The 15,815-nt window shown below is 39.9% G+C and overlaps 2 non-coding genes across 2 annotated transcripts; both read right to left on the bottom strand.

Moving 5' to 3' along the window:
- Positions 1–12,754: 12,754 nt before the first annotated feature.
- On the bottom strand, positions 12,755–12,826 carry trnag-ucc (transfer RNA glycine (anticodon UCC)). Its single transcript has one exon. It is a non-coding gene; the product is annotated as a tRNA-Gly (tRNA).
- Positions 12,827–14,850: 2,024 nt separating this feature from the next.
- Positions 14,851–14,922, bottom strand: trnag-ucc (transfer RNA glycine (anticodon UCC)). Its single transcript has one exon. It is a non-coding gene; the product is annotated as a tRNA-Gly (tRNA).
- Positions 14,923–15,815: the final 893 nt, after the last annotated feature.

Here is a 15,815-nt window from a genome sequence, read left to right as displayed (position 1 = left end):
AAACAGAAACACAATACTGTGAATGCTGGAAATCTGAAATAAAATCAGAAAGTGCTGCAAATATTCTGATCAATGGTCACTCACCTGAAACGTTAACTCTGCTTCTCTCTCCACAGATGCTGCTAGACCTGCTGAGTATTTCCAGCATTTCTTGTTTTTATTTCAGATTTCCAGCATCTGCAGTATTTTGCTTTTATTTTAGAGTTTAGTCACGAACTGATCCTTTTTGCTTACTGGGCAGAACTATGCAGTGGAGTGACGCAGAAAACTGTACGAAGAACAATGTTTTTAACGGGCCCACAATTTCGAAGTTTAAGGAGGACAAAATACACAGCAATGTATGCATATAGTAAAGAGCTGTAAGTTTCAGCGAGATTTACCTGAACAGAGGTGAGACAGAGAATACCCAACCCGTCTCACCTTTAGATTCCTGACCAAGATATACCTACAAGGTGAAAACTCAAGTTATGTGACCAAGTCAGAGAGTTTATTAGGCTTAACTAAGATGTACAAAGTTAATACTTAACAATGGTAATAGATATTCAGTAACACACAACACCCGTTCTTGTTTCTGTGCTTGCTGCCGCACGGACTTCTCTCCTTCTTCATCCCTTGCTGTGTTTTTTCGACTGTATTCTATCTTCTCCTTTTAAGTACCAACGATCTTCTGTTGACCCCTCTCTAAGTGTGCTGACGATGTCCTGTAACACCCTTTCTTGTATCCTTCTTGTGGTGCAAGGATGTTACCATATTAGTTTTGAATTGTTCCAAGTGTCCTAATTGGTCCAGCTTGACATCATTGTTTGACACTAGTTAGTTAATGGTTGAATCTACACACGGTACAGATGTTTCCCGACTCTTTCTATTTTAGCAAGGATCCTAAAGGTTCCATTCTTGCTGATCCCAGACATTTTTTTCTTTAATTCTGCCTTTATCTCATCTCTCTCCATGCAAGGAGTGCTGGTGACTCTCCCATTGTTCTCACAAAAAGGTTTAAACAAAGTATGGCGCAGTGGTTAGCACTGCAGCCTCACAGCTCCAGGGACCCGGGTTCGATTCTGGGTATTCCATGTGTGGAGTTTGTAAGTTCTCCGTGTGTCTGCGTGGGTTTCCTCTTGGTGCTCCGGTTTCCTCCCACATGCCAAAGACTTGCAGGTTGATAGGTTAATTGGCCATTATAAAATTGCCCCTAGTATAGGTAGGTGGTAGGGAAATAGAGGGACAGGTGGGGATGTAGTAGGAATCTGGGATTAGTATAGGATTAGTATAAATGGGTGGATAATGGTCGGCACAGACTCGGTGGGCCGAAGGGCCTGTTTCAGTGCTGTATCTCTAAACTAAATTAAACTAAAACACATTTCATAACAAAGCAAGCAACAGATCAAACAGACTTCAATATATTGATGGACAAAGCATATCATTAATCCTATTATTTTAGCTGTCCTTATTTGTCACAAACGTAAAATATGTCACGGTCCATCGCGCCCACATTGTGGATTCTCCTCCAGCGACATGACTTGCCTTTTTTTTTCCTATGGCTACGTGCATCTTCCACACTGACACATCTCTCAACATGACATTTTAACATAGTTCAGGGAAGATGACCGTCATGCTTCACAATCCAACCTTAACATTGCAGTTCTTGCATAAATGTAAGCCATGAAAATACTCTAAACTTTACACAGCGGTGAGCAGTGTTCAGGTGATACAGAAAATCTGGTGCGTTGAGCGGAGACAATCAGTTAATCTATCAAGGTCTCTTGAAGTTATGCTCCTATCTATACTACTGACAACACAACTATTCTTTTGTTATTGAAAAGCTTGGATAGATGGCTCTGGATTGTGTTATCTAAGTAAGTGGTTGTTCTCCTTCCAGCAATGTGGATTGAGGGGAGATCTGATGCAGGTGTAGGTAAGTTAGACAAGGATAACCCGTTCCCATTAGTTGATGGTACAATGACTAGGAGACACAGATTGATGGTTTTGGGAAAGAGATGCCGGGAAATGTGAGGAAGCACTTTTTGCTTTTCCTGCGACATTGCAACTGCAATGTCTGTCCACAAGTGTGGTGGAAGCAGAGACAATCAATGATTTCAATAGGAAATTGGAGAAACACTTGAAGGAAACACACTTGCTCCAGGGTGACGCCAATCAAGCGGGAGAATGAATCTGATTGGATGATAAGAATATTTTATCAATTTCAATTCTGTCAAAGCTTTGACATTTTTTTCGTTTGTAAAATACTGCAACATAAAGTAAACCTGCAATTTAAGGTTGCGATGGCCGGGAATCGAAGCCAAGTCAACTGCTTGGAAAGCAGTTATGCTCAGCACTATACCACCATCACTTACTGTACTGTGATGGTCCAGCGTTTTGATTAATAGAATGCTGTACAATGGTTTCAACTTGAACCTGAGCAACACGATTATGTTCACAGAAACACAATACTGTGAATGCTGGAAATCTGAAATAAAATCAGAAAGTGCTGCAAATATTCTGATCAACGGCCACTCACCTGAAACGTTAACTCTGCTTCTCTCTCCACAGATGCTGCCAGACCTGCTGAGTGTTTCCAGCATTTCTTGTTTTTATTTCAGATTTCCAGCATCTGCAGTGTTTTGCTTTTATTTTAGAGTTTAGTAGCGAACTGATCCTTTTTGTTTACTGGGCAGAATTATGCTGTGGAGTTACGCAAAAAACTGTACGAATAACAATGTTTTTAACGGGCCCACAATTTCGAAGTTGAAGGAGGACAAAATACACAGCAATGTATGCATTTAGTAAAGAGCTGCAAGTTTCAGCGAGATTTACCTGAACAGAGGTGAGACAGAGAATACCCAACCCGTCTCACCTTTAGATTCCTGACCAAGATATACCTACAAGGTGAAAACTCAAGTTATGTGACCAAGTCAGAGAGTTTATTAGGCTTAACTAAGATGTACAAAGTTAATACTTAACAATGGTAATAGATATTCAGTAACACACAACACCCGTTCTTGTTTCTGTGCTTGCTGCCACACGGACTTCTCTCCTTCTTCATCCCTTGCTGTGTTTTTTCGACTGTATTCTATCTTCTCCTTTTAAGTACCAACGATCTTCTGTTGACTCCTCTCTAAGTGTGCTGACGATGTCCTGTAACACCCTTTCTTTTCTCCTTCTTGTGGTGCAAGGATGTTACCATATTAGTTTTGAATTGTTCCAAGTGTCCTAATTGGTCCAGGTTGACATCATTGTTTGACACTAGTTAGTTAATGGTTGAATCTACACACAGTACAGATGTTTCCCGATTCTTTCTATTTTAGCAAGGATCCTAAAGGTTACATTCTTGCTGATCCCAGACATTTTTTTCTTTAATTCTGCCTTTATCTCATCTCTCTCCATGCAAGGAGTGCTGGTGACTCTCCCATTGTTCTCACAAAAAGGTTTAAACAAAGTATAGCCTTGAAAACACATTTCATAATAAAGCAAGCAACAGATCAAACAGACTTCAATATATTGATGTACAAAGCATATCATTAATCCTATTATTTTAGCTGTCCTTATTTGTCACAAACGTAAAATATGTCACGGTCCATCGTGCCCACATTGTGGATTCTCCTCCAGCTACATGACTTGCCTTTTTTTTTTCCTATGGCTACGTGCATCTTCCACACTGACACATCTCTCAACATGACATTTTAACATAGTTCAGAGAAGATGACCGTCATGCTTCACAATCCAACCTTAACATTGCAGTTCTTGCATAAATGTAAGCCATGAAAATACTCTAAACTTTACACAGCGGTGAGCAGTGTTCAGGTGATACAGAAAATCTGGTGCGTTGAGCAGAGACAATCAGTTAATCTATCAAGGTCTCTTGAAGTTATGCTCCTATCTATACTACTTACAACACAACTATTCTTATGCTATTGAAAAGCTTGGATCGATGGCTCTGGATTGTGTTATCTAAGTAGGTGGTTGTTCTCCTTCCAGCAATGTGGATTGAGGGGAGATCTGATGCAGGTGTAGGTAAGTTAGACAAGGATAACCCGTTCCCATTAGTTGATGGTACAATGACTAGGAGACACAGATTGATGGTTTTGGGAAAGAGATGCCGGGAAATGTGAGGAAGCACTTTTTGCTTTTCCTGCGACATTGCAACTGCAATGTCTGTCCACAAGTGTGGTGGAAGCAGAGACAATCAATGATTTCAATAGGAAATTGGAGAAACACTTGAAGGAAACACACTTGCTCCAGGGTGACGCCAATCAAGCGGGAGAATGAATCTGATTGGATGATAAGAATATTTTATCAATTTCAATTCTGTCAAAGCTTTGACATTTTTTTCGTTTGTAAAATACTGCAACATAAAGTAAACCTGCAATTTAAGGTTGCGATGGCCGGGAATCGAAGCCAAGTCAACTGCTTGGAAAGCAGTTATGCTCACCACTATACCACCATCGCTTACTGTACTGTGATGGTCCAGCGTTTTGATTAATAGAATGCTGTACAATGGTTTCAACTTGAACCTGAGCAACACGATTATGTTCACAGAAACACAATACTGTGAATGCTGGAAATCTGAAATAAAATCAGAAAGTGCTGCAAATATTCTGATCAACGGCCACTCACCTGAAACGTTAACTCCGCTTCTCTCTCCACAGATGCTGCCAGACCTGTTGAGTATTTCCAGCATTTCTTGTTTTTATTTCAGATTTCCAGCATCTGCAGTATTTTGCTTTTATTTTAGAGTTTAGTAGCGAACTGATCCTTTTTGCTTCCTGGGCAGAACTATGCAGTGGAGTGACGCAGAAAACTGTACGAAGAACAATGTTTTTAACGGGCCCACAATTTCGAAGTTTAAGGAGGACAAAATACACAGCAATGTATGCATATAGTAAAGAGCTGTAAGTTTCAGGTAGATGTTACCTGAACAGAGGTGAGACAGAGAATACCCAACCCGTCTCACCTTTAGATTCCTGACCAAGATAGACCTACAAGGTACAAACTCAAGTTATGTGACCAAGTCAGAGAGTTTATTAGGCTTAACTAAGCTGTACAAAGTTAATACTTAACAATGGTAATAGATATTCAGTAACACACAACACCCGTTCTTGTTTCTGTGCTTGCTGCCGCACGGACTTCTCTCCTTCTTCATCCCTTGCTGTGTTTTTTTGACTATATTCTATCTTCTCCTTTTAAGTACCAACGATCTTCTGTTGACCCCTCTCTAAGTGTGCTGACGATGTCCTGTAACACCCTTTCTTTTATCCTTCTTGTGGTGCAAGGATGTTACCATATTACTTTTGAATTGTTCCAAGAGTCCTAATTGGTCCAGGTTGACATCACTGTTTGACACTAGTTAGTTAATGGTTGAATCTACACACAGTACAGATGTTTCCCGACTCTTTCTATTTTAGCAAGGATCCTAAAGGTTCCATTCTTGCTGATCCCAGACATGTTTTTCTTTAATTCTGCCTTTATCTCATCTCTCTCCATGCAAGGAGTGCTGGTGACTCTCCCATTGTTCTCACAAAAAGGTTTAAACAAAGTATAGCCTTGAAAACACATTTCATAATAAAGCAAGCAACAGATCAAACAGACTTCAATATATTGATGTACAAAGCATATCATTAATCCTATTATTTTAGCTGTCCTTATTTGTCACAAACGTAAAATATGTCACGGTCCATCGCGCCCACATTGTGGATTCTCCTCCAGCGACATGACTTGCCTTTTTTTTTCCTATGGCTACGTGCATCTTCCACACTGACACATCTCTCAACATGACATTTTAACATAGTTCAGTGAAGATGACCGTCATGCTTCACAATCCAACCTTAACATTGCAGTTCTTGCATAAATGTAAGCCATGAAAATACTCTAAACTTTACACAGCGGTGAGCAGTGTTCAGGTGATACAGAAAATCTGGTGCGTTGAGCAGAGACAATCAGTTAATCTATCAAAGTATCTTGATGTTATGCTCCTATCGAGACTTCTTACAACACAACTATTCTTTTGTTATTGAAAAGCTTGGATAGATGGCTCTGGATTGTGTTATCTAAGTAAGTGGTTGTTCTCCTTACAGAAATGTGGATTGAGGGGATATCTGATGCAGGTGTAGGTAAGTTAGACAAGGATAACCCGTTCCCATTAGTTGATGGTACAATGACTAGGAGACACAGATTGATGGTTTTGGGAAAGAGATGCCGGGAAATGTGAGGAAGCACTTTTTGCTTTTCCTGCCACATTGCAACTGCAATGTCTGTCCACAAGTGGGGTGGAAGCAGAGACAATCAATGATTTCAATAGGAAATTGGAGAAACACTTGAAGGAAACACACTTGCTCCAGGGTGACGCCAATCAAGCGGGAGAATGAATCTGATTGGATGATAAGAATATTTTATCAATTTCAATTCTGTCAAAGCTTTGACATTTTTTTCGTTTGTAAAATACTGCAACATAAAGTAAACCTGCAATTTAAGGTTGCGATGGCCGGGAATCGAAGCCAAGTCAACTGCTTGGAAAGCAGTTATGCTCACCACTATACCACCATCGCTTACTGTACTGTGATGGTCCAGCGTTTTGATTAATAGAATGCTGTACAATGGTTTCAACTTGAACCTGAGCAACACGATTATGTTCACAGAAACACAATACTGTGAATGCTGGAAATCTGAAATAAAATCAGAAAGTGCTGCAAATATTCTGATCAACGGCCACTCACCTGAAACGTTAACTCTGCTTCTCTCTCCACAGATGCTGCCAGACCTGCTGAGTATTTCCAGCATTTCTTGTTTTTATTTCAGATTTCCAGCATCTACAGTATTTTGCTTTTATTTTAGAGTTTAGTAGCGAACTGATCCTTTTTGCTTACTGGGCAGAACTATGCAGTGGAGTGACGCAGAAAACTGTACGAAGAACAATGTTTTTAACGGGCCCACAATTTCGAAGTTTAAGGAGGACAAAATACACAGCAATGTATGCATATAGTAAAGAGCTGTAAGTTTCAGGTAGATGTTACCTGAACAGAGGTGAGACAGAGAATACCCAACCCGTCTCACCTTTCGATTCCTGACCAAGATAGACCGACAAGGTGCAAACTCAAGTTATGTGACCAAGTCAGAGAGTTTATTAGGCTTAACCAATATGTACAAAGTTAATACTTAACAATGGTAATAGATATTCAGTAACACACAACACCCGTTCTTGTTTCTGTGCTTGCTGCCGCACGGACTTCTCTCCTTCTTCACCCCTGCTGTGTTTTTTTGACTATATTCTATCTTCTCCTTTTAAGTTCCAACGATCTTCTGTTGACCCCTCTCTAAGTGTGCTGACGATGTCCTGTAACACCCTTTCCTTTATCCTTCTTGTGGTGCAAGGATGTTACCATATTAGTTTTGAATTGTTCCAAGTGTCCTAATTGGTCCAGGTTGACATCATTGTTTGACACTAGTTAGTTAATGGTTGAATCTACACACAGTACAGATGTTTCCCGACTCTTTCTATTTTAGCAAGGATCCTAAAGGTTACATTCTTGCTGATCCCAGACATTTTTTTCTTTAATTCTGCTTTTATCTCATCTCTCTCCATCAAAGGAGTGCTGGTGACTCTCCCATTGTTCTCACAAAAAAGGTTTAAACAAAGTATAGCCTTGAAAACACATTTCATAATAAAGCAAGCAACAGATCAAACAGACTTCAATATATTGATGTACAAAGCATATCATTAATCCTATTATTTTAGCTGTCCTTATTTGTCACAAACGTAAAATATGTCACGGTCCATCGCGCCCACATTGTGGATTCTCCTCCAGCTACATGACTTGCCTTTTTATTTCCTATGGCTACGTGCATCTTCCACACTGACACATCTCTCAACATGACATTTTAACATAGTTCAGTGAAGATGACCGTCATGCTTCACAATCCAACCTTAACATTGCAGTTCTTGCATAAATGTAAGCCATGAAAATACTCTAAACTTTACACAGTGGTGAGCAGTGTTCAGGTGATACAGAAAATCTGGTGCGTTGAGCAGAGACAATCAGTTAATCTATCAAATTCTCTTGAAGTTATGCTCCTATCTATACTACTTACAACACAACTATTCTTATGCTATTGAAAAGCTTGGATAGATGGCTCTGGATTGTGTTATCTAAGTAGGTGGTTGTGCTCCTTCCAGCAATGTGGATTGAGGGGAGATCTGATGCAGGTGCAGGTAAGTTAGACAAGGATAACCCGTTCCCATTAGTTGATGGTACAAGGACTAGGAGACACACATTGATGGTTTTGGGAAAGAGATGCCGGGAAATGTGAGGAAGCACTTTTTGCTTTACCTGCTACATTGCAACTGCAATGTCTGTCCACAAGTGTGGTGGAAGCAGAGACAATCAATGATTTCAATAGGAAATTGGGGAAACACTTGAAGGAAACAAACTTGCTCCAGGGTGACGCCAATCAAGCGGGAGAATGAATCTGATTGGATGATAAGAATATTTTATCAATTTCAATTCTGTCAAAGCTTTGACATTTTTTTCGTTTGTAAAATGCTGCAACATAAAGTAAACCTGCAATTGAAGGTTGCGATGGCCGGTAATCGAACCGAGGTCAACTGCTTGGAAGGCAGCTATGCGCACCACTATACCACCATGGCTTACTGTACTGTGCTGGTCCAGCGTTTTGATTAATAGAATGCTGTACAATGGTTTCAACTTGTACCTGAGCAATACGATTATGTGAACAGAAACACAATACTGTGAATGCTGGAAATCTGAAATAAAATCAGAAAGTGCTGCAAATATTCTGATCAATGGTCACTCACCTGAAAAGTTAAATCTGCTTCTCTCTCCACAGATGCTGCCAGACCTGCTGAGTATTTCCAGCATTTCTTGTTTTTATTTCAGATTTCCAGCATCTGCAGTATTTTGCTTTTATTTTAATGTTTCGTAGCGAACTGATAATTTTTGCTTACTGGGCAGAACTATGCAGTGGAGTGACGCAGAAAACTGTACGAAGAACAATGTTTTTAACGGGCCCACAATTTCGAAGTATAAGGAGGACAAAATACACAGCAATGTATGCATATAGTAAAGAGCTGTAAGTTTCAGGTAGATGTTACCTGAACAGAGGTGAGACAGAGAATACCCAACCCGTCTCACCTTTAGATTCCTGACCAAGATAGACCGACAAGGTACAAACTCAAGTTATGTGACCAAGTCAGAGAGTTTATTAGGCTTAACCAAGATGTACAAAGTTAATACTTAACAATGGTAATAGATATTCAGTAACACACAACACCCGTTCTTGTTTCTGTGCTTGCTGCCGCACGGACTTCTCTCCTTCTTCATCCCTTGCTGTGATTTTTTGACTATATTCTATCTTCTCCTTTTAAGTACCAACGATCTTCTGTTGACCCCTCTCTAAGTGTGCTGATGATGTCCTGTAGCACCCTTTCTTTTATCCTTCTTGTGGTGCAAGGATGTTACCATATTAGTTTTGAATTGTTCCAAGTGTCCTAATTGGTCCAGGTTGACATCATTGTTTGACACTAGTTAGTTAATGGTTGAATCTACACACAGTACAGATGTTTCCCGACTCTTTCTATTTTAGCAAGGATCCTAAAGGTTACATTCTTGCTGATCCCAGACATTTTTTTCTTTAATTCTGCCTTTATCTCATCTCTCTCCATGCAAGGAGTGCTGGTGACTCTCCCATTGTTCTCACAAAAAGGTTTAAACAAAGTATAGCCTTGAAAACACATTTCATAATAAAGCAAGCAACAGATCAAACAGACTTCAATATATTGATGTACAAAGCATATCATTAATCCTATTATTTTAGCTGTCCTTATTTGTCACAAACGTAAAATATGTCACGGTCCATCGCGCCCACATTGTGGATTCTCCTCCAGCTACATGACTTGCCTTTTTTTTTCCTATGGCTACGTGCATCTTCCACACTGACACATCTCTCAACATGACATTTTAACATAGTTCAGTGAAGATGACCGTCATGCTTCACAATCCAACATTAACATTGCAGTTCTTGCATAAATGTAAGCCATGAAAATACTCTAAACTTTACACAGCGGTTAGCAGTGTTCAGGTGATACAGAAAATCTGGTGCTTTGGGCAGAGACAATCAGTTAATCTATCAAAGTCTCTTGATGTTATGCTCCTATCTATACTACTTACAACACAACTATTCTTTTGTTATTGAAAAGCTTGGATAGATGGCTCTGGATTGTGTTATCTAAGGAAGTGGTTGTTCTCCTGACAGCAAGGTGGATTGAGGGGAGATCTGATGCAGGTGTAGGTAAGTGAGACAAGGATAACCCGTTCCCATTAGTTGATGGTACAAGGACTAGGAGACACAGATTGATGGTTTTGGGAAAGAGATGCAGCGAAAAATGAGGAAGCACTTTTTGCTTTACCTGCTCCATTGCAACTGCAATGTCTGTCCACAAGTGTGGTGGAAGCAGAGACAATCAATGATTTCAATAGGAAATTGGAGAAAATCTTGAAGGAAACAAACTTGCTCCAGGGTGACGCCAATCAAGCGGGAGAATGAATCTGATTGGATGATAAGAATATTTTATCAATTTCAATTCTGTCAAAGCTTTGACATTTTTTTCGTTTGTAAAATACTGCAACATAAAGTAAACCTGCAATTTAAGGTTGCGATGGCCAGGAATCGAACCCAGGTCAGCTGCTTGGAGGCAATTATGCTCACCACTATACCACCATCGCTTACTGTACTATGCTGGTCCAGCGTTTTGATTAATAGAATGCTGTACAATGGTTTCAACTTGCACCTGAGCAATACGATTATGTTGACAGAAACACAATACTGTGAATGCTGGAAATCTGAAATAAAATCAGAAAGTGCTGCAAATATTCTGATCAATGGTCACTCACCTGAAAAGTTAAATCTGCTTCTCTCTCCACAGATGCTGCCAGACCTGCTGAGTATTTCCAGCATTTCTTGTTTTTATTTCAGATTTCCAGCATCTGCAGTATTTTGCTTTTATTTTAGAGTTTAGTCGCGAACTGATCCTTTTTGCTTACTGGGCAGAACTATGCAGTGGAGTGACGCAGAAAACTGTACGAAGAACAATGTTTTTAACGGGCCCACAATTTCGAAGTTTAAGGAGGACAAAATACACAGCAATGTATGCATATAGTAAAGAGCTGTAAGTTTCAGGTAGATGTTACCTGAACAGAGGTGAGACAGAGAATACCCAACCCGTCTCACCTTTAGATTCCTGACCAAGATAGACCGACAAGGTACAAACTCAAGTTATGTGACCAAGTCAGAGAGTTTATTAGGCTTAACCAAGATGTACAAAGTTACAACTTAACAATGGTAATAGATATTCAGTAACACACAACACCCATTCTTGTTTCTGTGCTTGCTGCCGCATGGACTTCTCTCCTTCTTCATCCCTTGCTGTGTTTTTTCGACTGTATTCTATCTTCTCCTTTTAAGTACCAACGATCTTCTGTTGACCCCTCTCTAAGTGTGCTGACGATGTCCTGTAACACCCTTTCTTTTATCCTTCTTGTGGTGCAAGGATGTTACCATATTAGTTTTGAATTGTTCCAAGAGTCCTAATTGGTCCAGGTTGACATCACTGTTTGACACTAGTTAGTTAATGGTTGAATCTACACACAGTACAGATGTTTCCCGACTCTTTCTATTTTAGCAAGGATCCTAAAGGTTACATTCTTGCTGATCCCAGACATTTTTTTCTTTAATTCTGCCTTTATCTCATCTCTCTCCATGCAAGGAGTGCTGGTGACTCTCCCATTGTTCTCACAAAAAGGTTTAAACAAAGTATAGCCTTGAAAACACATTTCATAATAAAGCAAGCAACAGATCAAACAGACTTCAATATATTGATGTACAAAGCATATCATTAATCCTATTATGTTAGCTGTCCTTATTTGGCACAAACGTAAAATATGTCACGGTCCATCGCGCCCACATTGTGGATTCTCCTCCAGCTACATGACTTGCCTTTTTTTTTCCTATGGCTACGTGCATCTTCCACACTGACACATCTCTCAACATGACATTTTAACATAGTTCAGTGAAGATGACCGTCATGCTTCACAATCCAACCTTAACATTGCAGTTCTTGCATAAATGTAAGCCATGAAAATACTCTAAACTTTATACAGCGGTGAGCAGTGTTCAGGTGATACAGAAAATCTGGTGCGTTGGGCAGAGACAATCAGTTAATCTATCAAAGTCTCTTGATGTTATGCTCCTATCTATACTACTTACAACACAACTATTCTTTTGTTATTGAAAAGCTTGGATAGATGGCTCTGGATTGTGTTATCTAAGGAAGTGGTTGTTCTCCTTGCAGCAATGTGGATTGAGGGGAGATCCGATGCAGGTGTAGGTAAGTTAGACAAGGATAACCCGTTCCCATTAGTTGATGGTACAAGGACTAGGAGACACAGATTGATGGTTTTGGGAAAGAGATGCCGGGAAATGTGAGGAAGCACTTTTTGCTTTACCTGCTACATTGCAACTGCAATGTCTGTCCACAAGTGTGGTGGAAGCAGAGACAATCAATGATTTCAATAGGAAATTGGAGAAACACTTGAAGGAAACAAACTTGCTCCAGGGTGACGCCAATCAAGCGGGAGAATGAATCTGATTGGATGATAAGAATATTTTATCAATTTCAATTCTGTCAAAGCTTTGACATTTTTTTCGTTTGTAAAATACTGCAACATAAAGTAAACCTGCAATTTAAGGTTGCGATGGCTGGGAATCGAACCCAGGTCAACTGCTTGGAAAGCAGTTATGCTCACCACTATACCACCATCGCTTTCTGCACTGGGCTGGCCCAGCGTTTTGATTAATAGAATGCTGTGCAATGGTTTCAACTTGTACCTGAGCAATACGATTGTGTTAACAGAAACACAAAACTGTGAATGCTGGAAATCTGAAATAAAATCAGAAAGTGCTGCAAATATTCTGATCAATGGTCACTCACCTGAAACGTTAACTCTGCTTCTCTCTCCACAGATGCTGCCAGACCTGCTGAGTATTTCCAGCATTTCTTGTTTTTATTTCAGATTTCCAGCATCTGCAGTATTTTGCTTTTATTTTAGAGTTCAGTAGCGAACTGATCCTTTTTGCTTACTGGGCAGAACTATGCAGTGGAGTGACGCAGAAAACTGTACGAAGAACAATGTATTTAACGGGCCCACAATTTCGAAGTTTAAGGAGGACAAAATACACAGCAATGTATGCATATAGTAAAGAGCTGTAAGTTTCAGGTAGATGTTACCTGAACAGAGGTGAGACAGAGAATACCCAACCCGTCTCACCTTTAGATTCCTGACCAAGATAGACCGACAAGGTACAAACTCAAGTTATGTGACCAAGTCAGAGAGTTTATTAGGCTTAACCAAGATGTACAAAGTTAATACTTAACAATGGTAATAGATATTCAGTAACACACAACACCCGTTCTTGTTTCTGTGCTTGCTGCCGCACGGACTTCTCTCCTTCTTCATCCCTTGCTGTGTTTTTTCGACTGTATTCTATCTTCTCCTTTTAAGTACCAACGTTCTTCTGTTTACCCCTCTCTAAGTGTGCTGACGATGTCCTGTAACACCCTTTCTTTTATCCTTCTTGTGGTGCAAGGATGTTACCATATTAGTTTTGAATTGTTCCAAGTGTCCTAATTGGTCCAGGTTGACATCATTGTTTGACACTAGTTAGTTAATGGTTGAATCTACACACAGTACAGATGTTTCCCGACTCTTTCTATTTTAGCAAGGATCCTAAAGGTTACATTCTTGCTGATCCCAGACATTTTTTTCTTTAATTCTGCCTTTATCTCATCTCTCTCCATGCAAGGAGTGCTGGTGACTCTCCCATTGTTCTCACAAAAAGGTTTAAACAAAGTATAGCCTTGAAAACACATTTCATAATAAAGCAAGCAACAGATCAAACAGACTTCAATATATTGATGTACAAAGCATATCATTAATCCTATTATGTTAGCTGTCCTTATTTGGCACAAACGTAAAATATGTCACGGTCCATCGCGCCCACATTGTGGATTCTCCTCCAGCTACATGACTTGCCTTTTTTTTTCCTATGGCTACGTGCATCTTCCACACTGACACATCTCTCAACATGACATTTTAACATAGTTCAGTGAAGATGACCGTCATGCTTCACAATCCAACCTTAACATTGCAGTTCTTGCATAAATGTAAGCCATGAAAATACTCTAAACTTTATACAGCGGTGAGCAGTGTTCAGGTGATACAGAAAATCTGGTGCGTTGGGCAGAGACAATCAGTTAATCTATCAAAGTCTCTTGATGTTATGCTCCTATCTATACTACTTACAACACAACTATTCTTTTGTTATTGAAAAGCTTGGATAGATGGCTCTGGATTGTGTTATCTAAGGAAGTGGTTGTTCTCCTTGCAGCAATGTGGATTGAGGGGAGATCCGATGCAGGTGTAGGTAAGTTAGACAAGGATAACCCGTTCCCATTAGTTGATGGTACAAGGACTAGGAGACACAGATTGATGGTTTTGGGAAAGAGATGCCGGGAAATGTGAGGAAGCACTTTTTGCTTTACCTGCTACATTGCAACTGCAATGTCTGTCCACAAGTGTGGTGGAAGCAGAGACAATCAATGATTTCAATAGGAAATTGGAGAAACACTTGAAGGAAACAAACTTGCTCCAGGGTGACGCCAATCAAGCGGGAGAATGAATCTGATTGGATGATAAGAATATTTTATCAATTTCAATTCTGTCAAAGCTTTGATATTTTTTTCGTTTGTAAAATACTGCAACATAAAGTAAATCTGCAATTTAAGGTTGCGATGGCTGGGAATCGAACCCAGGTCAACTGCTTGGAAAGCAGTTATGCTCACCACTATACCACCATCGCTTTCTGCACTGGGCTGGCCCAGCGTTTTGATTAATAGAATGCTGTGCAATGGTTTCAACTTGTACCTGAGCAATACGATTGTGTTAACAGAAACACAAAACTGTGAATGCTGGAAATCTGAAATAAAATCAGAAAGTGCTGCAAATATTCTGATCAATGGTCACTCACCTGAAACGTTAACTCTGCTTCTCTCTCCACAGATGCTGCCAGACCTGCTGAGTATTTCCAGCATTTCTTGTTTTTATTTCAGATTTCCAGCATCTGCAGTATTTTGCTTTTATTTTAGAGTTCAGTAGCGAACTGATCCTTTTTGCTTACTGGGCAGAACTATGCAGTGGAGTGACGCAGAAAACTGTACGAAGAACAATGTATTTAACGGGCCCACAATTTCGAAGTTTAAGGAGGACAAAATACACAGCAATGTATGCATATAGTAAAGAGCTGTAAGTTTCAGGTAGATGTTACCTGAACAGAGGTGAGACAGAGAATACCCAACCCGTCTCACCTTTAGATTCCTGACCAAGATAGACCGACAAGGTACAAACTCAAGTTATGTGACCAAGTCAGAGAGTTTATTAGGCTTAACCAAGATGTACAAAGTTAATACTTAACAATGGTAATAGATATTCAGTAACACACAACACCCGTTCTTGTTTCTGTGCTTGCTGCCGCACGGAATTCTCTCCTTCTTCATCCCTTGCCGTGTTTTTTCGACAGTATTCTATCTTCTCCTTTTAAGTACCAACGTTCTTCTGTTGACCCCTCTCTAAGTGTGCTGACGATGTCCTGTAACACCCTTTCTTTTATCCTTCTTGTGGTGCAAGGATGTTACCATATTAGTTTTGAATTGTTCCAAGTGTCCTAATTGGTCCAGGTTGACATCATTGTTTGAC

Source organism: Heterodontus francisci, chromosome 45 (assembly GCF_036365525.1).
Source record: "Heterodontus francisci isolate sHetFra1 chromosome 45, sHetFra1.hap1, whole genome shotgun sequence".
In the NCBI taxonomy this organism is placed as follows: Eukaryota; Metazoa; Chordata; class Chondrichthyes; order Heterodontiformes; family Heterodontidae; genus Heterodontus; species Heterodontus francisci.
Note: the sequence above shows the minus strand (reverse complement) of the source record. Positions and strands in the feature narration are given on the sequence as shown.